General features: G+C 41.2%; 1 protein-coding gene across 6 annotated transcripts in view; it reads right to left on the bottom strand.

Annotated features, from left to right (window-relative positions):
• The window catches only part of NINL (ninein like), a 168,280-nt gene extending 141,125 nt beyond the window's left edge, over positions 1-27,155 (bottom strand). For 5 of the 6 annotated variants that reach the window (XM_059134243.1, XM_059134242.1, XM_059134246.1 and 2 more), the window contains exon 1: positions 26,970-27,104. The gene's annotated coding sequence lies outside the window, so the exon portion shown is untranslated. Of the gene's footprint in view, positions 1-26,969 lie in introns of all 6 variants that reach the window. The other variant, XM_059134247.1, reaches the window with a different exon arrangement.
• Between the last annotated feature and the right edge of the window lie 429 nt (positions 27,156-27,584).

The raw sequence follows: 27,584 nt of genomic DNA, 5'->3' as shown, positions 1-27,584 counted from the left end.
GCATACAAAATACATAAAGAACTAATACAAATCAACACCCAAAAAACAAATAATCCAATTTAAAATGGGCAGAAGACATGAACAGACATTTCTCCATACAACTGTTTAATCACTACATTGTACACCTGAAAGCTAATATAACACTATGTGTTAACTATACTGGAAATAAGATTTAAAAACTTAATGAAAAAATTGCCAGGGGCGCCTGGGTGGCTCAGTCGTTAAGCATCTGCCTTTGGCTCGCGTCGTGATCCCAAGGTACTGGGTTTGAGCCTTACATCGGGCTCCCTGCTCAGTGGGAAGGTTGCTTCTCCTCCCTCTTCTATTCACCCTGCTTGTGTTCCCTCTCTCACTGTGGCTCTCTCTCTCTCAAATAAATAAATAAAACTTAAAAAAAAAAAAAGGGAGGGGATTTTCCAGATCTGTATTAGATACATTAAAGCTACCCTTCTTCACCTTGGGAGGATGAGAATCCAAGAGGCAGTAGTAGCTTAACTCCTAAATATCCTGTGTCTAGTCATTACAGAGAGAATTTCTGGCTGCTGGTGACAGTTATAAAAGTTATAAAAGCCTCAAGAAAGTTGTAGCATCTTATCTGATGTATAGCATCTTTCCCTGTGCAAAGCAGTGATCAGATCACAAGAAAGGATGAAATTTTGGATTCCATGGCATCACTGAACAGACTGCAGGTATAGTTTTGTTTTGTTTTTACCTGATTGCTATTAAGTGTTGTTTAATTGATACCTGTATAATGCATAGTACAAGACTCCCTTTTATTATAATCAAGAGGCAAGGTTATGAGGGGGGAGTATCTAACTTTCATCTATTTTTGAATCCTATGTGGCAGAAAGCCTCTAGCAAAAGTAACCTAAAATTTATAAAGTCAGTAGGAAGCTCATGCCTCTGAGAGTCAGGCCTCCATATATCTGTGCCAAAATGGGCACAGGAATTTTTGCTGAGCCAAGGCCTGGGGCCTAGCATCCCTGAGTGTTCCATCAGCTATTAACCTCTCCCTCCAAAAGCCTGTACTTCCCCAGAATCTTCAACAAACTATGCTGAAGATCTCTTCTCTAGGAACCTACAGTTCCTTTCCTAGTCTTCAGAGATCTCCCTCATGAAGTTTAATGCCCATTACCAAGATACTCATTGTCTGTTCTCCGTAACAGATGGAAAAGGGAGCAGCTATCGAAGGATTATGAATAACAGCAGCAAAATATCTCTCGGACATGAAAGTGAAAGAAACACATTGCCAGGTAAAGAAAAACAAAGAAAGCTCATCACCAATAGACCTGTTCTAAAAGAAATGCTAAAGGAAATTCTTCTGATGGAAGGGAAATAATACCAGGAGGAAAGTAGAAATTTTAGAAATAAAATAGGACCAATAGAAATGCCAAATAGCTATGTAAGTATAAGAGACTTTTTCTTCTCTTTAACCCTCTAAAACAGGTATGACACATAACACTGAACAATCTTCAGTGTGATAAAGATATAACACATAAGTAAAGGAACCTATGTGACAGTATGGTTTCTATGTTCTACTTGAAGTGGCATTATCTACTTATCCACCCTTCCTTCCTTCTTCTTCTTCTTCTTTTTTTTTTTTTTTTTTTTTAAGAGGAAGAGAGAGCAGGAAAGGAGCAGAGGGAGTGGCAGGGAGAGAATCTTAAGCAGACTCCACACTCAGTGCAGAGCCTAATGCAGGGCTCAATCTCACAACTCTGATATCATGACTTGAGCCAAAATCAAGAGTGGGACATAACCAACTGAGTCACCCAGGCACCCTGCATCTTCTTTCTTTTCTTTCTTTTTTTTTTTTTTAAAGATGTTATTTATTTTAGAGAGAGAGAAAAATATGTCTATACATGAGGTGGGGAAGGCACAGAGGACAAAGGAGAGACTGGGAGAGGGAGAGGAAAAGAATCTCAAGCAGACTTCACATGCTCAATGCACAGAGCCTGACTCAGGGCTCAATTACATGACCCTAGATAATGACCTGAGCTGAAACCAAGAATCAGATGCTCAACTGACTGACCCACTAGTCACCCTGCATCTTATTTCTAAGTAGACAGAAAAGTTGAATATGAATAGTGTAACTCCCTAGAATTACTAAAACAACTATACAGAGATACATAGTCAAAAACCTCAATAGACTGATTAAAATGGAATACTAAAAAACATTCAAGCAATCCAGGAAAGGTAGAAAAATAAAAACATAGGTGTCAGTTATATGTTAATTATACCTCAGTAAACAGAGACACACACACACACACACACAGAGGACAGAGAATATAAATAACAAAATGATTGAAATAATCTAAACATATCAATAGTTACATTAAATGTAAGTACTCTAAACACACTGATAAAAAGAGAGGATCTATCAGACTGAAAATTTTTTAAGAAGACCTAAATATGCTCTCTACAAGAAATCCACTTCTCATCTCTTAGTAAATACATGAATTCCTGTTGTCATATGAAATAAATTACGACTGAAATGTTAAAAAAAAATCCACTTCTAATGTAAGTAGAAGGATGCTATTTTTTTTTCCATGTAGAGTGACTACTATCAGAAGAAATAGATTTTGTAGTAAGGAAAATTATCAGAAATAAAGAGGAACATTCAATAATGATTTCAAAATGCATTTTTTTCATCTGGAGTAACTATATTAATATCAGAAGTACACTTTGGAGTAAGGAAAATTACCAGAGATAAAGAAGAATGTTAAATAATGATTTCCAAATGTCCCTTCACCAGAAAGACCAAACAATCCTAAATGTAAATACAGTACTTCTCCCTTATTCAGTTTCACTTTCCAGGTCGTCAGTCAAGGTCTGAAAACAGATGATCCTTCTGACCTGTGGTAAGAAGGTCCACAGCACAATAACACTATATCAAAATGCCTATTTCATTCACTTCATTTCATCTCCTCATGTAGGCATTTTTTCTTCTCACATCATCACAAGAAGCATAAGTACAGTTGAGGAAAACATTTTGAGAAAAAGAGACAATATTCACATAACTTTGATGACAGTATATTGTTATAAATGCTCTATTTTGTTATTAATGTTATTGGTCTCTTATTGTGCCTAGTTTGTAAGTTAAGCTTTAACATAAGTATACATGTATGTAAAGGAAAAAAACAGTACATATAGGGTTCAGTTCAATCCAGGTTCAGGCATTCACTGAGGGTCTTGGAACATATCCCCTGCAGATAACAGGGGGCTACTATATACATAAAAATGGGCCAAAAAAACCCACAAAGCTAAAACTGATGAAACTAATACCAGTTCCAACACATAAATAGTACTAGTCCTCCACACAAGAGAAAAGGCTGAACAAAATGAAAATCAACTGGCCGTTCTAGATCCATCAGAATGAGGTTACAGGGAAAACTGCTACCCAAAAACCAGAAACTCAGACCCAGGAAAACAGAGAACCACAGCTTTGCTGGAACAGAACCCTCCAGAGCCCTTGACTGGTTGAGTGCATAAACAGTAACTGACAACTGCTGGAGGCCAACTGTGGAAAGTGGAATTTAAAACACATGGACCCAGTCTTGAGGAAAGGGGAAGGAACACGCTTTCATGAGATTTTACTCCAGGAGCCCCACCAGTTTCTCATGGTGTAGACTGCAAGGAAAAATTCCCTCAGGCTTTGGGCAGAGGTGAGATTAAAACTAATCATTATGAAATGCACCTTAAGAAAAGTTAACCATCTTGAAAATCAGCCCATACCAAAGGCCCTCTTGCAAGGAAAAGTACTTTATCAAAACTTTATCTCACCTGGGGGAAGACTGACAAGTGGGGCCTCCCCTAGCCCTCATGTCTCACTATAGAGAGGAAAAACAAAACAAAACAAAAAAAGTAAAGGCTGAGAAGGTCAAAGGCACACTCAAGGGCCTCAGTCCCACAAAAACTTGAGCCCTGACTGACAGGACTGCAGAATGCCTTCCATGCCCAACAGCTCACAACATCCACAGGGCTCCAATGTAACAGCAGCTATTTACAAATGAGAGACGTAAGATAAAGACTCAATTTCTGATGGAATTTCTGGGGAAACCTAAAGATAGTAGAGAGACAAAAAAAGGACACTTGAAGAATCTGAACCCTCTGATATCTACAACTACAGCAAACATCAAACATAGCCTAAGTTCTACCCAGATAACAAAACCTCACACTAAAGGTCTATTTACTTCAGTTCTTATTACCTCATGTGTCAAGTGCCACAGTCAACAAAAAAATTACAAGACGTGGGGCCACTGGCCGGAGCAGTTGATTAAGCACCCAACTCGGTTTGGGCTCAGGTTGTGATCTCAGGGTCTTGAGATCAAGCCCCATGTCCAGCTCCATGCTTGGTGTGGAATCTGCTAAAGTCTCTCCCTCTCCTTCTGACCCTCCCCTCACTTTCTCTCTCTCAAATAAATAAATCTTAAAAAAAAATATATATAGGGTGTACTAATGTCTGAAGAGACAAAGCAAACATGAACTCAACTCAAATATGGAAAAGATTTCACAATGATCAGATTGGGCGTTTAAAATAACTATGACCAGGGACACCTGGGTGGCTCAGTGGGTTAGGCCTCTGCCTTTGGCTCAGGTCATGATCTCAGGATCCTGGAATTAAGCCCTGCACCAGGCTCTGCTCAGCAGGGAGCCTGCTTCCCCCTCTCTTTCTGCCTGCCTCTATGCCTACTTGTGATCTCTCTCTTTCAAATAATAAATAAAATCTTTAAAAAAAATAAATAACTATGACTAATATGCCAAGAGCTCTGGGCAACTGGGTGACTCGGTTAAGTGACTGCCTTCAGCTCAGGTCATGATCCTGGAGTCCCAGGATCGAGTCCAACATCAGGCTCCCTGCTCAGCAGGGAGTCTGCTTCTCCCTCTAACCAACCTCCCCATGTTCACTCTCTCTTTCTCTCTCTCTCTCTCTCAAATAAATAAAATCTTTTTAAAAAATATGCTAGTAGCTCTAACAGAGAAGAGTGAACAACCCTCAAAGACAAAGGTAATATAAGTAGAGAGACGAAAACGCAAAGAATCAAAAGAAGATCCCAAAAATCAAAATACTATAAAAGAAATGAAGACTGCCCTTGACCCACTCACCAGCACACTGAAACATATGCATAAATGGAATAAGAGAGGAAGAAACACAGAAAAGAGAAGGAACATTTGACGTATTAATAGGTGAGAATTTTCCAAAGTTCATGGTAGACACCAAACCACATATCCAGGAGGCTCAGAGAACATTAACCAGGATAAATACCCCCCAAACCCTCCATCTATACATATCAAACTACAGGAAACCAAAGACAAATCATGAAAAAAAGCCAGGGAGGAAATACCTTACCTACTGCTAAAAAGAAACCACACATCTAAAATGGCAGCATTCGGGGCGCCTGGGTTGCTCAGTGGGTTAAAACCTCTGCCTTCGGCTCGGGTCATGATCCCAGGGCCCTGGGATCGAGCCCCATGTCGGCCTCTCTGCTCAGTTGGGAGCCTGCTTCCTCCTCTCTCTCTCTGCCTGTCTCGTGGCCTACTTGTAATCTCTGCCTGTCAAATAAATAAATAAAATCTTAAAAAAAATAAAAAAAAAATAAAAAAAAATAAAATGGCAGCATTTGAGCCAAGTTACCAAACGGGGTTTTAGTGCCTAACTTAATTATACTTTCAACCTGCCCCAGAAATGAAGTCTTAACAGGTTGGAATTTTCTGACTGGCACCGGCAAGGCAATCTGTCCCTTAGCAGCCCCCAAAGGAAGATGAGGTAATTCACCTTACCCCTGCATTTTCCCTAAAGCAAGGTGACTTTGCCTGAAACAATCCTTTCTTTTCTTCTGCTAGTAACTTTCTTGCCCCACACTTCTTCTATTAAAAACCTTCTATTTTGTACAGCTCCTATGAGCTCCCCTCTACTTGCTAGATGGGATGCTGCCTCAATTCAGGAGTTGCTTAATAGAGCCAAGTCTATCTTCTAGTACACTCAACTGGATTTTTGTTCCTTAACACTATAGAGAAGAAAAGTAAGAATTACATCCAACTTCTCTGAAACCAAGCAAGCAAGAATAAATAAAGGTAAATAAAATCTTTCTTCTTATTCTTAACTAATTTAATAGATAACTGTTCAAACTCAAAACAGCACCAACGTACTGGGTAATTATAGCTTATGGATAAGTGAAATAAATGACACCAATGTTATAAGGAATGAGACAGAGGAATTGGGAATATTCTGTCCTGAGATACCTTCACTATCTGTAAAATGGTATGGTGCTATCTAAAAGTAGACACAGATTACAAATGAATCTTGGACAACATACCTTTGAACTGCATAGGTCTACTTATACACAGATTTTTTTCAATAAATACAGTACTGTAAATGTGTACTCTCATCCTTATGATTGTCTTAATAACACTTTCTTTTCTCTAGCTTATTTTGTTGTAGGAATGCAGTATACAACATATATTACATAAAAAATATTTTAGTCGGGGCGCCTGGGTGGCTCAGTGGGTTAAAGCCTCTGCCTTCGGCTCAGGTCATGATCCCAGGGTCCTAGGATCGAGCCCTGCATAGGGCTCTCTGCTCCATGGAGAGCCTGCTTCCTCCTCTCTCTCTGCCTGCCTCTCTGCCTACTTGTGATCATTCTCTGTCAAATAAATAAATAAAATGTTTAAAAAAAAATTTTAGTCAATTGTTTGTTATAGGTAAGCTATCCAATCAATAGAAGACTATTAAGTTTTGGGGAAGTCCAAAGTTACATGTAGTTTTCACTGCTGTGGGGCAGGCCCTTAATCCCCAGCATTGTTCAAGGGTCAACTGTAGTTGTAACTGTATATTGCAAACTCTAGAGCAACCATTAATTTTTTTTTCAAAAGAGTTGATACGCTATGAGAAGAGAGAAAACAGAATCACATAAAATGCTTGATTAAAATCAGAGAAGGCAGAAAAAATTAAAGGAAACAAAGAAGGGGTGCCAGACTCATTCAGTTGGTAAGAGCATGTGACTCTTGATTTCAGGGTTGTAAGTTTGAGTCCCACACTGGGTGTAGAGATTAGTTAAAAATAAAATCTTTATTTAAAAAAAAAGAGCAATGCCTGGGTGGCTCAGTCAGTTGAGCATCTGACTCCTGATTTCAGCTCAGGTCATGATCTCAGGGTCTTGGGATCCAGCCCCACATCGGGCTCTGAGCTCAGCATGGATTCTTCTTGCCCTTTCCCCTCTGCTCCTCTCTATTCTCTCTCTCTCTTCCTCAAATAAATAAATAAAATCTTAAAAGAAAAAAAGAAAACAAAGAATAAATGCAATGAACAGTTACAAATATGTTACTTATTGATCAACTATATCAATGATCACTTTTAATATGAATGGTCTAAATACACTAATCAGAAGACAGAGGCTCTCAGTGTGGATAGAAAAGTAAGACCCAACTCTGTGTGTGTGTGTGTGTGTATTTATGTATTTATTTTAAGTATGCTCCACACCCAATGTGGGGCTTGAATTCATGAACCTGAGATCAAGAGTCACAGGCTCTACCAACTGAGCCAGCCAGGGACCCCAACACCCAACTATATTTTGTCTATAAGAGACCTGCTTTAAATATAAAGGCACACATAGGTTAAAAGAGAGAAAGGAAACTATCCCATGCTAATGTTAATCAAAAGAAAGCTGCGGAGAAAGGGGAACCCTCTTACACTGTGGGTTGGAATGCAATTGGTGCAGCCACTCTGGAAAACAGTACAGAAGTTCCTCAAAAGTTAAAAACAGAGCTACCCTCTGACCCAGTAATTTTACTACTGGGTATTTATCCAAAGGATACAAACATAATGATTTGAAGGGACACCTGCACCCCAGAGTTTATAAGAGCAATGTCAAAAATAGCCAAACTATGGAAAGAGCCCAGATGTCCATAAATTTTTAAAATGTGGTGGTGTATATATACAATGGAATACTACCCAGCCATCAAGAAATGAAATATTGCCATTTGCAATGACGTAGATGGAACTGGAGTGTATTATGCTAAGCAAATTAAGTCAGTGAAAGAAAAATAAATACCAGATGATTTTACTCATATGTGGAATTTAAAAAACAAAACAGATGAACAAAGAGGTAGGCAAGGAAAAATAAGATAAAATCAGAGAGGGAGGCAAACCATCAGAGACTCTTAACTACAGAAAACAAACTGAGGGTTGCTGGAGGGAAGATGGGTGGGGTGGGGTAACTGGGTGATTGATGGGTGTTAAGGACACATGATGCAATGAGCACAAATGTTATATGTAACTGATGAATCACTAAATTTTACTGCTGAAACTAATAATATAGCATATGTTAACTAAATTGTATTTAAATAAATTTTTTTTTAAAAAAGCTGGATTAGCTATATTGATTTTAAAACAAGGAAAATTATCAAGGACATTATGCCATGATAAAGGGGACAGTTCTCCAAGGTAACATAACAATCCTTGAGTGTATGAACCTAACCACCGAGTATCCAGATACAAGAGGCAAAATCTGATAGAACTGCCAGGAGAAAAAGACACATCCACTCTTACAGCTGGACACGTCAACACCCTTCTATCAGTAACCAACACCTCCAGCAAGCAGAAAATCATTACAGCTAGAGTTGAACAGAACAGCGCCCTGACATAACACCATCAAAAAAGACACCAGCATAATACACCTTCTTCTAAGCTGGAAGTCAGTAACAGAAAGATAAGAGTAAAATCTCTAAACACTTGGAAGTCAAACAACGTACTTCTTAATAATCCACTGGTCAAAGAGAGGACATCTCATGGGAAGTTTTTAAATATACTAAATTGAATGGAAATGAAAGTGCAGCCCATAAAAACCTATGCAATGTAGCTTAAGTAGCTCTCAGAGAAAAAGCTATAACACTACATAACTTGTATTAGAAAAGTTCATGCTAAAAATCAGAAAAAAAAATCAACTATCCATTCATGATAAAAACTCTCAAACTATTAATAGAATTAAAGTTCCTCAAGCTTCTTTTTGAAGCTTCCACTACAAAAACTAGAAAAAAGAGCAGAATGAACTTAAACAAGCGGAAGAATGAAAATAAGAGAAGAAATCAATGAAATTGAGGCACAAAATAGAGAAAAAAATCAGTGAAACTCAAAGCTGATGTTTGTTAGAGCTGATTGATAAACCTCCAACAAGACTAACAGAAGAAACAAAAGAAAGAAGACACAAACTGCCATTAGGAACAAAAGAGAGTATCTTTAGAGGTTCTGTAGATATTGAAAAGACAAAAAAGTAAGACTATGAACAAGTAAGTTCAGCAACCTAGATGAAATGAGCCAATTCCTTAAAAATCACAAAGTATAAAAAATTTTCCAATACCAAATTGATAATCTAAATAATAACCCTATAACTATTAAAAGAAATTGAATTTATAACTTAAAATCTTCCAAAAAATACATGGGGGTGATCAGGCTACATTATCTGTCATCCCGTTGGATTGCCAGGTTTGAATGAGCTGGTCTGACTGGCTGGGTGGCAGTCTCCTTCCTCCCTTACCACTACATGTGTGTCCCTTCCCAAGCTGCACGTGGGATCAAAGAGGACCACCATCCCAATTTAGGAGGACCATTCTTTGGTCAAGGATATATAACTGGCTGTGCTCCTCTACTAGAACCTCCAAAAAAAGCTCTCAAAGTCCATTTGTAGGAGAATGTAGGGTACTCAATCTTCCAAGACTCCAGCCACATCCAAATGAGGTGCTGCAAGACTTACATTAAGGGGATTAAGAATATACTTATCCAATGGGCACTGAGTAACATATAGAATTGCTGATTATTGTACACCTGAAACTAATATTACCCTACATACTAACACTGTTAATGACACTGCAATTAAAAAAAAAACAACAAAAATAAACAAAAAACAAAAACAAACAGATTGTACTTATCTCCACAAGCACCAATAAATGTATAGAACTGCTGAATTATACTGTAAACCTGAAACTATATTAATTATACTTGAATAGAAAGTTTACACCAGGGCGCCTGGGTGGTTCAGTCATGAAGCATCTGCCTTCGGCTCAGGCCATCCATAATCCCAGTGTTCTGGGATCTAGCCCCACATCATCGCATCATCACATCATTGCATGATTGGGCTTCCTACTCTGCGGGAAGCCTGCTTCTCCCTCTCCAGCTCCCCTCTGCTTGTGTTCCCTCTCTTGCAGTCTCTGTCAAATAAATAAAATCTTAAAAAAAAAAAAAAAAGTTCACACCAATTTTTTTGAAAAAAAATTCAACATCCATTCATGATAAAACCTCTCAGCAAACTATGAATAGAACTTTCTTAAGCTGTTAAAGAGCATCTACACAAAGCCCACACAACCAACATCATACTTAATAGTGAAACACTGAATGTTTTCTCAGCAAGACTAGGAACAAGGGAAGGATACCCAGTCCCACCCCTTCTGTTCAACATCATACTGGAAGTCCTAGTCAGTGTGATGAAGGAGAATATAAAAGTCATACAAACTGGAAAGGAAGAAATAAAACTTCTTATACACAGATGACATGATGTCTATGTAAAAAAATCCCCAAAAATCTACCCAAAAAATCTACTCAAACTGATAAAATTAAGTTTAGCAAAACCACAGAATACAAGGTCAGCATACAAAAATCAATCATATTTCTGTGGACTTGAAACTGAAATTTATGAAACAATATTATTTACAACATTTTTGCAAAAAAGGTGTATACTTAAATATAATTCTAACAAAATGTGCAGATTTGTATGCTGAAACACAAAACACAAAACCATTAAAAGAAGTCAAAGAAAATCTAAGTAAATAGAGAGACATACCAGTTTTTTAAATTGGAAGATGCAATATAGTTTCCAATTCTACTCAAACTAACCTATAGATTTAACATAATTCCAACAGAAATCCCAGCAGAAGTGACATAGACAAGCAGATGAAAATGCACATGGAAAGGAATAGCCAAAAGTATTCCAAGTAAAAAAGGAATAAAACTGGAGAATCCATATTACTTATTTTAAGACTTACATTAAGGCTAGTATGCAAGATCTATAAAGAACTTATCAAGCTCAAGACTCAAAAAACAAAGAATCGAGTCCAGAACTGGGCGGAGGACAAAAACAGACAGTTCTCCAAAGAATACATACAAATGAAAACGTGCTCCCCATCACTTGGCATCAGGGAAATACAAATCAAAACCACAATATGATACCACCTCACACCAGTCAGAATGGCTCAAATTAACAAGTCAGGAAACAATAAGTTTCAGCAAAGACAAGGAGAAAGGGGAATCCTCTGACACTGTTGGTGGGAATGCAAACTGGTACAGTTACTCTGGAAAACACTACGGAGTTTCCTCAAGAAGTTAAAAATAGATCTACCCTGGGGTGCCTGGGTGGCTCAGTGGGTTAAGCCGCTGCCTTCGGCTCAGGTCATGATCTCAGGGTCCTGGGATCGAGTCCCGCATCTGGCTCTCTGCTCAGCAGGGAGCCTGCTTCCTCCTCTCTCTCTGCCTGCCTCTCTGCCTACTTGTGATCTCTCTCTGTCAAATAAATAAATAAAATCTTAAAAAAAAAAAAAATAGATCTACCCTATGACCCAGCAAATGTACTACTAGGTATTTGCCCCAAAGATACAAATGTAGTGATCCGAAGAGGCATCTGCACCCCAATGTTTATAGCAGCAATGTCCACAATAGCCAAAAAAATGGAAAGAGCCCAGATGGCCCTCGACAGATGAATGGATAAAGATGTGGGAGATATATATGATGGAATATTACTCAGCCATCAAAGGGATGAAATCTTTTTTAAAAAAGGATGAAATCTTGCCATTTACAACAACATGGATGGATCTGGAGGGTATTATGCAAAGCAAAATAAGTCAGAGAAAGACAATTATCATACAGTTTCACTCATATGTGGAATATAAGAAAAAGGGCAGATGACTGTTGGGGAAAGGAGGAAAAACTGAATGGGAAGAAATCAGAGAAGGAAACAAACCATGAGAGACTCTTAACTATGGGAAACAAACTGAGGGTTGCTGGAGGAGAGTTGGTTGCAGGGATGAGGTAATTGGGTGATGGGCATTAAGGAGGGCATGTGATACGATGAGCACTAGGTGTTATACGCAACTGATGAATAACTGAACTCTACATTTGAAACTAATGATGATATATGACTAAATGAATTTAGGTTAAAAAAAAGAAAAAAAGAAGAGTTATTTTAAAGCTCTATTATCAAGACAGTGTGGAATTGGGGAAGGGATAAACATACACACACATATGTCAATGAAACAGATTCTAGAGACTTCACTAACAGACTCCCAAATACGTCATTTAATCTTTGACAAAACTGCCAAAAAATTTGATCGAGTAAGAATAGTTTTTTCAATAAATGGTGTTGGAACGATCCACATGCAAAAGGGAAAAAAAAATAAAACCCTTAATGTAAACCTCATACCTAGTACAAACTTAAATAAAATTTTTTTTTTAATTTTTGGGGCACCTGGGTGGCTCAGTGGTTTAAGCCTCTGCCTTTGGCTCAGGTCATAATCTCAGGATCCTGGGAACGAGCCCTGCATAGGGCTCTCTGCTCAGCAGGGAGCCTGCTTCCCCCTCTCTCTGTTTGCCTCTCTACCTACTTGGGATCTTTCTCTCTGTCAAATAAATAAATAAAATCTCTTTAAAAATTTTTAATTAAAACATTTTAATTAAAAAAATTTAAAATTAAAATTAAAAAATCTTTTTAATTAAAAATTTTTTTTAAAGATTTATTTATTTGAGAGAACATAAGTGCATGTCTGTAGGTAAGCACAAGTTGGGGGAAAGGGCAGAGGAATAGGGAGAAGCAAACTTCCTGCTGAGCAGGAAGCCAGATGGGGCTTGATCCCAGGACTCCGAGATCATGACCTAAGCAGAAGGCAGATGCTTCATCACTGAGCCACTAAGGCGTCCCTAAATTAAAATTTATCAACACTAAAAACATAAAATGTAAAAGTACAGCACTTTTAGAAGAAAACATAGGTGGAAATCTATGGCCTGGACTTTTTAACATAAGACAAAAAGTCAAATCTATACAAGGTACATTGATATACTGATATACGATATAAAATCTATACAGGCACATTGATTTCAGCAAAATTAAAACTTTTTGTTTTATGAAAGGCGTTGGTCAGAATGAAAAGACAAGCCACAAACTGTGAAGAAATCTTTGCAAACCATATATCCCTGAAAGGTTTTGCATAGAGAATATATAAAGAACTATTAAAACTGAACAGTTAGAAAACAACCGAATTAAAAAAAAAAACAACAAAACACTTGCAAAACCCTAGTACTCACATATTTCCAAAGAAAATATACAGACGAAAATAAGCACATGAAAAGATGTTCAACATCATTTACCACTAGGGAAATGTAAATTAAAACTGTAATGAGATACCTGCTACAGGTCTATTAGAATAGCTAACATTAAAATTTTTTAGAAGTTCCAATAGCAGGAACTGGCAAGGAGAACAAATTAAACTCTAATACATTGTTGCTAGAAATGCAAAATGGTAAAGCCACTCTGAAAAGAAAGCAGTTCCAAATTAAACAGAGACCTACTGTAAGATTCAGCAAACCCATATCTTGGTACCTACCCTAGAAAAAGCAAAATCATCTTCACACAAAACCTGTATGACAAATGTTTATAGCAGCTGTAGTCACAATGTCAAAAACTGGAAAACAGCTTAATATCCTCCAAGTGGTGAATGGATTAACATCTATCCTCACCTTGAATGCTACTCATCAATAAAAGGAACAAATTGTTAATAGAAGCAGCAACACAAATACTGAGAAAAAGGCACCAGTTTGGAAAGGTTACATGCTCTAAGATTCCACTGATACGACATTCTAGAAAAGGCAGAAATACAGGGTGAGCAAAGGGGTGGCAAGATTTAGGACTACCAAGCTGTCACAAGGGTGTTTTGTTTGTTTGTTTGTTTTAAAGATTTTATTTATTTATTTGACAGACAGAGATCGCAAGTAGGCAGAGAGGTAGGCGGGGGTGGGGGGCAGGCTCCCTGCCAAGCAGAGAGCCTGATGCGGGGCTCGATCCCAGGACCCTGAGATCATGACCTGAGCTGAAGGCAGAGGCTTAACCCACTGAGCCACCCAGGCGCTCCAAGGGTGTTTTTTTGGTGATGAACTGTTCTGTATTCTCACTGTTGAGACAGTTACAAATCTATATGTGTGTTTCAACTCTCAGAATCCCCCCGACACACACACACACACACACACACACACACACACACACACACGTCAATTTAAGCCTATGCAATTTTTTTAAGGGGCGGGAGATCATTTTCCAGAAACTTCTGCCTTCAGCCCTATAACATAAAGCCCCCTGAAGGCAAGGGAAAACCAAAGTCTAGCTGCTGTCTTGGAATCAAAAAACAGAATAAAACATATATTGAATTTGAGTTAATTACCCCGCTGCAGATTTATAAATGCTAAGGCATTTATACCTAGTTTTACTGAACAAAATAATTTCAGTTTACCTCTGAGGGCCTGTGATCACTAACTTCCCAAAAGGTCTCAACCTCACTCCCATCTGAGCAGCAATGGTGTGGAATGCTGGTCTTTGAAGCTGCAATCTCCCTCCCATCCCCCAGCAGCAGCCTCTGTCAAATGGAGGAGGTATGTCACCACCTCCTCCTGGGAGGCCACTGTGAAGGAGAGGGGAGATGTGGGTGAAGATAGATCTCAAGAGAGACAAGCAGGCACTGAGTTTTCTCTTTGAAGTAAAAGAAGAGCACTGGCACAAGGGCAAGCAGGGAGGCAGGCAAGGCCAATTCTTTTTTCCTGAAAGCTGTTGTGCAACTCACATCCAAGAGTGGGAGCTCCTCCAACACTAAGCATTTGAGAAGTATTAAAACTGGTCACAGAACCACCCAGAGCTTTACCAGTTCACTAGGTGGAGTATTTGGTTCTCTATCAAATGCTAGAAATTCTAGAAGAGAATTCATATGAATACCAACTTTTTTTTTCTTTTCTACAATGTTTGAGAAACTAAGCGAGTGGCTTATTCCTTGCATGTTACTGTGAAACCTCCTTGTTCACATATTATTAGCAAATACAGACCAGGAGGTGAGCACAGGGAGCATACTGCTGCTTGCTTCAGCATTCTCTGGGTAGAACTATGTCATCAAGAGAATCAGGAAAAGAGGCTGATTACCTAAGGGCACAATCTTGCTCTTCATTATAAAAAAATATCAAACACTGAATAGGCACAGTCTTGCACAGTGAAGAAACCCAAATTAGAACAACTTAAGAGTTTTTCACACCAGGGCATAGGTAACCTGATTCCATCTATCTGGCACACTAGGGTCGAGGGCTGACCCTCCTGCACCCTCCCTCACAGAGAAGCCAGTGAGGAAGTTCTGATCAGCAATCCCACAGCACACTCACCCACCAGCAATGTGAGTGGGCAGTGGTAAGCAGCTGGCAGGACTACAAGAAAGAAGGAAGGTGCATACATTTTATATCCACAGAGAAAGAAAACAGGAAGACTGGAATTCTTCATAGAATGCTCATTGGAAGTCTCTAATTGTTCAGAACAAAATCAAAAGCCTAACAAAAGCAAACACCTCAACACCATTGTATTTGTCAACAGACAAACCTGTAAACTCCATCAAAACAACCACTTGTCTGTTAAAAAAAAAAACAACCTGAAATTATGGCAGAGATGACATCCCAATCAAAGCATGTGTCAGGGCGCCTGGGTGGCTCAGTGGGTTAAGCCGCTGCCTTCGGCTCAGGTCATGATCTCAGGGTCCTGGGATTGAGTCTCGCATCGGGCTCTCTGCTCAGCAGGGAGCCTGCTTCCCTCTCTCTCTCTCTGCCTGCCTCTCCATCTACTTGTGATTTCTCTCTGTCAAATAAATAAATAAAATCTTTAAAAAAAAAAAAAAAAAAAGCATGTGTCAGACTGCTGACATCAGTGATGTCGGGGGTGAGGAAGAAGGGAAGAAAAAAACCAACCACCTGAAAGTAGTAGAACAATGCAGAAATCTAGCACATGCTCCCGTTTCAACTGCACAAAATACACACTACAGAAAATGTGCACAGAACCTGGAGGATAACAAGGTCTTGGTTAATACATTCTTTTCCTTTAAGGACCTAATTTATTATTTTTTGAAGTATTTGCATATTTTGCCATCATGACATTTCTTTTTGTGGGACCACTGTTGCTGTTTATTTTTATTTCAGTCAAGTGACCTTTAAAGGTTGAGGGAGAAAAATAAAAAAGGCACTAGGAGATTTTCTTAACACTCTACTTCCAGCTGTGTAAGTCTTGCATAGTCAGAGCCACAGGAAAGAGGTCTCTAACCTCTGACCCCTCAGTAGGTTGCTTGCTTTTGCCAAATAATCTTTTGATAAAAGAAAACTCATATTTTTTGAACTCATCATTCAATGGGCACATTCCTAAGTACTTAAGAATTTATTAGCCCTGTGAAGGGACACCACTGGTATCCCAATATTAAAGGTTAGGATATTGATGGAACCAGAAAAGACCCCAAATAGCCAGAAAAATGTTGAAAAAGAAAACTAAGGCTGGTGGCATCACAATTTCCGGACTTCAAGCTCTGTTACAAATCTGTGATCATCAAGGCATATAGATCAACGGAACAGACTAGAGAGCCCAGACGGTGACCCTCAACACTATGGTCAACTAATCTTTGACAAAGCTGGAAAGAATATCTAATGGAAAAAAGTCTCTTCAACAAAAGGTGTTAGGAAAATTGGACAGCCATGCAGAAGAGTGAAATTGGACCATTTCCTTAAACCACGCACGAAAATAGACTCAACGTGGATAAAAGGCGTTAATGTGAGGGGCGCCTGGGTGGCTCAGTGGGTTAAAGCCTCTGCCTTCGGCTCAGGTCATGGTCCCAGGGTCCTGGAATCGAGCCCCGCATCGGGCTCTCTGCTCAGCAGGGAGCCTGCTTCCCTTCCTCTCTCTGCCTACTTGTGATCTCTGTCTGTCAAATAAATTAAAAAAAAAAAAAAAGGTGTTAATGTGAGACAGGAATCCATCAAAATCCTTGAGGAAAACACAGGCAGCAACCTCTTCGACCTCAGCCACAGCAACTTTTCCTAGACACATTACCAAAGGCAAGGGAATCAAGGCAAAAATGAACCATTAAGACTTCATCAAGATAAAATGCTTCTGCACAGCAAAGGAAACAGTCAACAAAACTAAAAGACAACGGCAGAATGGGAGAAGATATTTGCAAATGACATATCAGATAAAGGGCTAGTATCAAAAAATCTATAAAGAACTTATCAAACTCAACACCCAAAGAACAAATAATCCAATCAAGAAATGGGTAGAAGACATGAACAGACATTTCTGGAAATGGCCAACGGACACAACAGACATGAAAAAGTGCTCCACATCACTTGGCATCAGGGAAATACAAATCAAGACCACACTGAGGTATCACCTCACACCATTTAGAATGGCTAAAATGAACAAGTCAGGAAAACAACAGATGCTGGCGAGGATGCGGAGAAAGGGGAACCCTCCTACACTGTTGGGGATGCAAGCTGATGCAGCCACTCTAGAAAACAGTATGGAGGTTCCTCAAAAAGTTGAAAATAGAGCTACCCTACAACCCAGTAATTGTACTACTAGGTATTTATACAAAGGTTACAAACAGTGATTTGAAGGGGCACCTGCACTCCAATGTTTATAGCAGCAATGTCCACAATAGCCAAACTATGGAAAGAGCCCAGATGTCCAACAACATATGAATGGATAAAGAAGATATATATGCAATGGAATATTATACAGCCCCCAACAAATAAAGAAATCTTGCCATTTGCAAGAGCTACCCTATGACCCAACAATTGCACTACTGGGTAATTACCCCAAAGATACAAATGTATTGATCCGAAGAGGCACAAGTACCCCAATGTTTATAGCAGCAATGTCCACAATAGCCAAACTAGGGAAAGAGCCCAGATGTCCATCGACATGAATGGATAATTAAGATATATACATAATGGAATATGATGCAGCCCAAGAAAGAAATGAAATCTTGCCATTTGCAATGACATGGATGGAACTAGAGGGTATTATGCTAAGCAAAATAAGTCAGTCAGAGAAAGACAATTATCACGTGGTTGCATTGATATGTGGAATTTGGGAAACAAGACAGGAAGAGAGGAGAAAATGAAACAAGACAAACCAGAGAGGGAGACAAACCATAACAGACTTTTTTTTTTAAATTTCTTTTCAGCATAACAGAATTCATTGTTTATGCACCACACCCAGTGCTCCATGCAATACGTGCCCTCTATAATACCCACAACCTGGCTCCCCCAACCTCCCACCCCCCACCCCTTCAAAACCCTCAGATTGTTTTTCAGAGTCCATAGTCTCTCACGGTTCATCTCCCTCTTCCAATTTCCCTCAACTCCCTTCTCCTCTCCATCTCCCTATGTCCTCCATGTTATTTAAAAACCATAACAGACTCTAAATCTCAGGAAACTGAGGGTTGCTGGAGCAGAAGGGGATAGGAGGGATAAAGTGGCTGGCTGGTGGACACTGGGGAGGGTATGTGTTTTCATGAGCACTGTGAACTGTGTAAAATTGATGAATCACAGACCTGTAACCCTGAAACAAATAATATATTGTATGTTAATAATAAAAATAACTTTCAAAAAACAGTGAGGATATCGAAGCATAGAGAGGCTAAGTATTTGCTCAAAGTCACAGAGCTAGTAAATGAACACATATTGAGATCTAACTCCACAGTCAGAACTACCAACTTTTACATCCTGCCTCAAAACTACTAATAATATCCAAACATACAAAGTGGTTTTGAATAAGAAAGTTTTTCCAAGCATAAGTCAGGACTCTGAAATCCATAATATATGGGGCAATGTCTCTTCTAGCTTTAAACCAAACCTAATGTTCTATAAGAATTTGTATTAGTAAACCTAATTATAAGGAAAGAACACTAACTTGATAGTCCCCCAAACCAGACAATCAATATCCCAATTCATTTCTATTCATCTGCTATAAAACAGTGAGATATCTTCCCACTATATTACCAGGATGTAATCTTTGTTTCGTGTTGGCTATAAACAATATAAGAGAATAAAATAATGCAACCAATAAGATTTATTTAGAAAACCATGATAGTCTCCCCTCATTATTGTCCCAACTTTCATATCTGAAATTCCAAATGTCCAATTAAGAGCTAAAGGTAAATACTGATCTTCTCTGTTCTCTACACATACTTAAAAGTCCACAGAATCCAACAGTGGGTTGAAGATTTTGGGTTTCTACTTCTAAAGAATGAGACTGCTGTGAAGGTCAGTGTCAACAGCAACAACTCAGTGGCCATAATGCAGATTCAGAATTGTCAAGAACTAATCATCTTCAATGTGAATGAAACACGGCAGTTTAAGAAACCAGGCCCTGGGGAAGTCACGGTATTTCACTATTGCAGTTGTGAAGTCCATGCCAAACAAAATACACTAAAATAAAATGTTGTGAACCTGGGCTGATGCAAAATAACATGAAATGGAGCCCTTTCCAAGGCTGACACACAAGGGGCTCAAGAGCTAATGAGACTTGGTGCTCTGCCACAGAAGTTTCCAACACTGCAGTGCCTGATGGCCCCAGTGCAGAGAGGAGCTCAGGAGCACCAGGCTACTGCAAGTTCTATGAAATGCACCTATGCCCAGCAGTCCCTGTTGATCATCCAATATACAAATCAATCCCACCTTGACTCACCCCAGAGGTGGACTCAGAACAGAAAAGAAATCTGGGAGCAAGTGCTGAGAGTCAAGAAGCAGGAGCCCAGCCACACACCTGTCCTTCACTAACCTATGAGCTCAGCAGTTGTCTGCTTAGAGGGAATCAGCTCTTTGAAAAATTATAGTGTAAGAGTCTTTTAAAAAATCTCTCCCATTTTATTTTTTTTAAGGTTTTATTTATTTATTTGACAGAGAAATCACAAGATCACAGGTAGGCAGAGAGGCAGGCAGAGAGAGAGAGGGAAGCAGGCTCCCTGCTGAGCAGAAAGCCAGATGCGGGGCTCGATCCCAGGACTCTGAGACCATGACCTGAGCTGAAGGCAGAGGCTTTAACCCACTGAGCCACCCACGCGCCCCATCTCTCCCATTTAGTCATAGAATTTCAGAGTTGTATTGCACCTTAAGTTGTCTCATCCATTATCTTTTTTTTTTTTTTTTTCAGATTTTATTATTTATTTATTTGACAGAGACAGAGAGAGAGACAACGGAAGGAAACACAAGCAGGCAGAGAGGGAGAAGGAGAAGCAGGTTTCCTACTGAGCAAGGAGCCTGATGCGGGGCTCGATCATGACCGGAGCTGAAGGCTGATGCTCGATGACTGACCCACCCAAGCACCCCTCATCCACCATCTTAATAGACTTGGGAAGCCATTCTCACTTACCAAATGTGGAAAACAAGGCACAGACATTCAGAGCCCAAAGACACTTCAAGAAATGGGCAGCACTAAAACTAGTACCTGTCCTGAGGCAGACTGGTTGAGAGCCTCACACCAACCCATCTCTTTTTCTTTCTTTCTTTCTTTTTTTAAGATTTTATTTATTTGACACAGAGAGAGTAGGCAGAGGGGCAGGCAGAGAGAGAGGAGGAAGCAGGCTCCCCGCTGAGCAAAGAGCCCGATGTGGGGCTCAATCCCAGGACCCTGAGATCACGACCTGAGCCGAAGGCAGAGGCTTAACCCACTGAGCCACCCAGGTGACCCCAACCCATCTCTCTTCCCTATACTCTTCCCATGGGGTCATTCCCAGGCCATCACTGGCTAAAAATTAGGTTTCTGCTCCCTGAGACAGCAAATACAAAGGAAGAGTAGTCTGGAGTGCTGGAGGTGAAGACAGAAATTCAGCTGGAATGCGTTGAGTCTGAAATCTAGAAGGCACCGAGGCAGAATGAGCAAAGGCAGCTGGATGTCTGGTCTGCTATGAAGCATTAGGGAAGGAAAATGCTAAAATGACTGGAAGGACTGTCTTCTTTTTTCCCACCTCTTCAGACAACAAAGCCAGAGAAAATATCACAGTTCACCAGATCTACGATGCCACTGATTCTAAAACCAATGACTAAAAAAGAAAAACTACTGTCAAAATCTGACACAATACTAAAACAGCATGGATTACATGATGCATCCCAAATTCAGAGACATTGTAACATGAAAAAAAAAAAGTAAGGTATTTAGATTGTAGTGAATACAGAGTAGACATCTGTTTTTGTAACTTTTTATTCTAAAATAATTTCAAGATTATAGAAAAGTTGCAAAAACAGTACAAAGAATTCCCAAATACCCTTTACCCAGAGAGCTTCACCAGTTGTTTTCACTTTGCCCCATTTATCATGCTCATTTTATCATTTTCTTTCCCCACCCTTCTTCATTCTCTCAGATTGTTTCATACTTTGTGCCCTCCTATCTCTAAATATCTCAGTATGCACTTAGCAAACTCAAGGACACGTGACAATAGAATGATCAAACTCAGGAAATGTGACACTGATAAAATACTATTGTCTATTTCACCACTCATTCAAATTTTGTCCATTGTCCTAATAATGTCCTTTATAGCTCATCTGCCCCTTCCTGGCTCCATGCCAGGGTCCAGGAGTGTATTCAGGTGTCGGGTCCCTTTAGTCCTCTTTCAACTAGAATAGCTCCTCCTCTTTGTGTTTCTTGACCTTGAAATGTTTGAAGTACAGAGGCCAGTCAGTAACTCTGTAGAACATCACACAAATGGGAGTTTGTCTGATGTCTCCACAGAGTCAGGTTATGGTGGGGATGCCCCAGGGTAACGTTGTTTCCTTCTCCATACCTCTCATCAAGGAGGCACAGTGATGTCTCTTTACAGGTGACCTTAACTTTGGTCACTTGGTTAGGATGGCATCCACAGCAGAGCAATTACCCTTTATAAGAATGTGAATTATGAGAATTTTTTAAAAGATTTTATTTACCTAGGGGCACCTGGGTGGCTCAGTCTGTTAAGCATCTGCCTTTGGCTCAGCTCATGATCTCAGGGTTCTGGGATCAAGCCCCTCTGCTGGGTGGGGAGTCTCCTTCTCCCTCTGCCCTTCCACACTGCTTGCTCTCTCTCTCTCTCTCTCAAATGAATATACAAAATCTTTAAGAGAAAAGATTTTTAAAATTTTTTAAAAATATTTAATTTATTAACTTAGAGCATGTACATGAGCAGGGATTGGGGGTAGACCAGGTCAGAGGGAGAGAGAATTTCAAGCAGACTCTGTGGAGCATAGAAGTCCAACTCCGTGTTTGATCCCAGGACCCTGAGATCATGACCTGAGCCAAAATTAAGAATCAGATGTTCAACTGACTGAACCACCCAGGAGCCCTGAATTATGGAGAATTTTCAGAAGTAAAATCTACAAACAACAAAGTCTTACTTTATGTGAACAATGTGAAATAATAAAAATTGAAAAAGAACTTAAAATGGGTCAAGAACAGCTTACTTTTAAGCACTCTGCCACAGAGCAGACCTGGCTAAGTTGGAGTTAGGCAGGACCCCTGCAAACATCCTATTTGAACCAGTTTTCTAAGGAGTGCTACTGGCTGTGAGAATAGGCGACTATAGATCGTAGGGTTTAGAAACTGGGCATCTATATTTCTGGCCAACTGAGGAGGCAAACTCACTATTACTTCTCTTCATTTACGTCTTTGGGGAGCAGTGACCTTGCTGAAGTCAGACCACAAAGCAAGTCACCCGAACCCAGGAAGCTAACTGGCTGGGGTACAGTCAGCCCTTGGGAATTGGGTTTCCCTGGGGCAGAAGTCACTACCCTCCCTGTTATCAAAGGGATGATAAACTCTGTTTTTACCCCATCCTCATGGGGACACACAGCCCCTGGGTATGCAAGGAGTAGGCTCATCTGTTCTGTAGTCTCTCCCCAGCTGGGGACCAGGTGTTACTGCCCACTCTTGCCCAGTTTTGTTCATGTTTATGAACATAGCCAAAAGTCTGGAGGCTACTTGGACTGGCAGTCCTAGCTGCTCCCTCCTCAAGCCACCTGTGGACAGCCAGGGCAGGTAAAGGCATTCTGGATACCTGGAGCTTGCACTGGGGCATGGCAACCTGCTGTCAAAATCTGACTGAGCAGACCACTCTGTTGATTTTTAAATAATGTAGAACTTTTTAGTGAAATTCCGGTGTCCTTAAACTAAGCCCCAAATCAGTGACTGTTTAATTACATTAGTTGATGCTGGTTCTTATGTTCATGGTCTGATGCCATCAGTGACCCTAAGGGAGACCCCACAGGCCCCCGGTGTGAATGGCACTCCTAGGAGGTTGCCCTAGCAGGACCATAGAGTGGCTGGAGGCGGCTATAGCCCCAAACCCAACATCAGACTCATCTTTTTAACGTTATTCCCTTGGGGACGGACACACATGATGCCTACTAGTGCAAAGCACAACTACTACTTACATACGTAATTTGAGTTGCCAATTCCCTTACCTCTCACTCACTTCACACATCGAGACAGATTGTGTAAGTCACAGCTTTTTAACAGCATTAAAAACTCTTTCTTTTTCATGTACAGAAATCATCTAGTCACTGAGGCAGTGACACATAGTTGGAAATCCCATGTGCTAGGAGGCAGAAAATCTGCAGAGAGCCTGTCCAGATCCTGGTACCATGGGATCTGAGCATAACCCCATCTTTGGGATGGGGAACAAGAGCATGCCCTGGCTCAGGTCCTATGAGCACCACATGGAAGAATTTACCGAAAGCAGAGAACAGAGCCTAGTATACAGTGAGAGCATGCTTTAAAAACAGCTACCAAAAATATTTTAAAGTTCAAAAAATTAAAAGAATAAGAATAATTAATAACAATAATAATAATTAATGTTACTTTCTGTAAACCCAGGAATGGAGGAATCTTTTTGGATGGTGTTCTGTGTTGATGAAAGTTAGAGCATGTAGCTGGCACTGCCTGTACTCCTCTGTCTCTCTCAACCCTGGATTGTCCTTCCTTATATTTCCAGATGTAGTGGCTTCTTGTTTCTCAAAGACTGTACATAGTCTCCCTTGAGTTGAAATCATTTGTTTCTCAAATAAACAAACACCCTCTAGGTAATTCTAATGCACTCAAGTTTGAGAATCGCTGGCATATGCTAGCTTTTGTGCATTGACTTAGTTTGTATTTCTTTTTCTTTTTTTTTTTTTTTTTTACCAAAGATTTTATTTATTTATTTGAGAGAGAGAGAGACAGATAGTGAGAGGGATTAGAAGGGGAGAGGAGAGGGAGAAGCAGGCTCCCTGCTGAGTAGGGAGCCTGATGCCCTGATGCGGGGCTCATCCCAGGACGTTGGGATCATGGCCTGGACTGAAGGCAGACGCTTAACCAACCGACCAACCCAGGTGCCCCAACTTATTTTGTATTTCATGAGAGGAAACCAGCAGATATTTTTATGATGACACACAGGCTTATAAGCCAGTTATTTTATCTTGGGATCTATTTTGTTTAATAAGTTAAAATTTTGGTGTGCTGGAGTTTGTCAAAATGGACATCATTTGTTCTTGTTAAAAAGATCTGAAGGGAAATCATTCTTCACATTGTCTAGTTTGATTTTTTTTTTTAACTTTTCAGTTATGAATTTAACATTTGTGGATGTCCATCTGTAGGGATATTTTTAGCTAACGAGGATGGAAAACACAACTCAGTCTTGGCTTAAACAGGTAGGGAAGTCTGGAAGGAAAGTATAATACTTCAGGATGGGTTTTTCCAGTAGCTGAACTAGTATATGGGGGCCCAGCCTGCCCCTTTCCCACACATTGTCATGTTGATGTAGCTGTCTCACATATGGAGGAAGAGGGAGGGTGGCTTCTGTGACTCTTTAAGAATGAGGAGGAACACACCCAGTGGCCTCTGCATCATTGGCTTCTGGGCCATTGAACCAGTCACCAGCTGGAAGGGGGCCTACCCCACCTTGGTCTGTGATAGACTCCACACTTCCCTGCTGCTGCTCCATGGAGGCAGGGTGCATGGGGCCTGTGGGAGGGCAGGCTTTAGGTACCTGGTCACTGGAGGGCTTGTGTGGCTCACCACACAGGTAGAGTGTGTCCCTTGGGCCCTCTGCATGGCTTGTGTGCTGGCTATGCTGGTTTTCAGAAATGGAGCCCTGGTCTCTTGGTGACAAAACAAACTAGGCAATGTGAAGAATGATTTCCCTTCAGATCTTTTTAACAAGAACAAATGATGTCCATTTTGACAAACTCCAGCACACCAAAATTTTAACTTATTAAACAAAATAGATCCCAAGATAAAATAACTGGCTTATAAGCCTGTGTGTCATCATAAAAATATCTGCTGGTTTCCTCTCATGAAATACAAAATAAGTTGGGGCACCTGGGTTGGTCGGTTGGTTAAGCGTCTGCCTTCAGCCCAGGCCATGATCCCAACGTCCTGGGATGAGCCCCGCATCAGGGCATCAGGCTCCCTACTCAGCAGGGAGCCTGCTTCTCCCTCTCCTCTCCCCTTCTAATCCCTCTCACTATCTGTCTCTCTCTCTCTCAAATAAATAAATAAAATCTTTGGTAAAAAAAAAAAAAAAAAGAAAAAGAAATACAAACTAAGTCAATGCACAAAAGCTAGCATATGCCAGCGATTCTCAAACTTGAGTGCATTAGAATTACCTAGAGGGTGTTTGTTTATTTGAGAAACAAATGATTTCAACTCAAGGGAGACTATGTACAGTCTTTGAGAAACAAGAAGCCACTACATCTGGAAATATAAGGAAGGACAATCCAGGGTTGAGAGAGACAGAGGAGTACAGGCAGTGCCAGCTACATGCTCTAACTTTCATCAACACAGAACACCATCCAAAAAGATTCCTCCATTCCTGGGTTTACAGAAAGCAACATTAAAAATCCTTTGGTGGGGGCACCTGGGTGACTCAGTGAGCTAAGCCTCTACCTTCAGCTCAGGTCATGATCCCAGAGTCGTGGGATCTGGGATCGAGCTCCACATCGGGCTCTCTGCTCAGGAGGGAGCCTGCTTCCCGGCCCCCCCACCCCGCGCCGGCTTCTCTGCCTACTTGTGAACTCTGTCAAATAAATAAATAAAATCTTAAAAAAAAAAAAATCCTTATATGTTTATAATAAATAAACAAATAAAAAAAAATCCTTTGTTGGCAAAAGTCTTACCAGGAGCCTCAAGGTTACCCTAAGGATGGGCGGCGGGGGAGGAAAGTCTTCTGCTCCCGCAGCCCTCCAAATAGTTCCGGGTAGAATCTGACCCAAAGTTTTGGCCTCTTGCTTGTGATTAACCAAATCTCTGGCCTTGAGCCTGAATTCTTAATTTGTACTTGAAGCCAAGGACTCAGGTAAGCCCAAATCTTAGGTCTAGTTACAGTCACTACTATTCAGCCTTTTACAGAACAACCACGGGATGGATAGCAAAGAGGCGGGCCGGAAACTGCTTGCGAGGATCGCGCACGCTGCAGGAACGGCAGCGACTGCAGAACCTGGTTTTCAAAGGTTTGGTGGAGCTGCTAGATTCCCGCGGGACACGTTCTTTTAAAGGGACCTCCCGCCCCCGAGCCCCCCTTCCTGTCTTCCGGGGTGACGGAAAAAAAGGCGGCCAACACGTCAGGCTGACCGAACCTGGAGTCCCGTACCCGGATGCTAAAGATGCACAGATCCCGTGCAGGGGCCTGTCCCGGGCGCCGCGGCGAGGGCTGGTTGTGTCACGGGGTTCGCCCCACGATCCCGCCGCGCCCACGGTCGCAGGGCCCCGGACCCCCTCGTCCCCACCTGCCGACTGCCTAGGGCGCAGCCCCGGAGACTGCGCGCCTTCCTCTCCAGCGGCCCTCACCACTGGCGCGCTCCCGGGCCTGTCGCACGTGCGGCGGAGGGGCGGGCCCCGCAGCCCCGCCCCAGCCCCGCTCACCTGGGCAGTGGCCGCCTCTGGTCTTCCCCGCGCGGGGCACAGGGGCGCGAGCTGACGGGGCTAGCTCGCGCGGGGATCCCAGGGCTCGTCCCGTTCGCAGCTCTTTGTGTCTGGAGGCCCCAACGCGGCGCTCCAGCAGCCTCCAGGCACCGCCTCCTCGTCCTCCCGGCGCCCCGCGCCTCAGGCCCAACCCAAGAGGGCGGGCCGGGTGGGCGGGGCGTGAGGTCGCAGGGCCGGAGGGGGCGTGAGGGCAGGGGAGTGGCGAGCCTGGGCACCGAGCCTCACTGGCGGGTCCTGGAACATTGGCGACGCGCCCTTAATGGAGTTTGGCCGTTCACAGCGCTTACTCCAGCATCATTTTCTGGGAACAACCCGAGGACGCAAGCCAGGTAGTAATACCCCAAATTCGCAGTTGAAGGAACCGGAAGACGCAAAACTTATGGTTTCTGTCTTCCCATCATATAGCAAATCAAGTATTTATTGAGCACCTACTAGTGCCAGCTGTCGTCCCAGGGACTGAAAATGGAGCAGTAATAATACGGGGAGGGGGAGGGTTGGCCAAATAAAATAAAATGATAAGATAAAATCCTTGTCCCTCGTGGAGTTTACAGGTCA

This window comes from Mustela lutreola, chromosome 9 (assembly GCF_030435805.1).
Source record: "Mustela lutreola isolate mMusLut2 chromosome 9, mMusLut2.pri, whole genome shotgun sequence".
In the NCBI taxonomy this organism is placed as follows: Eukaryota; Metazoa; Chordata; class Mammalia; order Carnivora; family Mustelidae; genus Mustela; species Mustela lutreola.
Note: the sequence above shows the minus strand (reverse complement) of the source record. Positions and strands in the feature narration are given on the sequence as shown.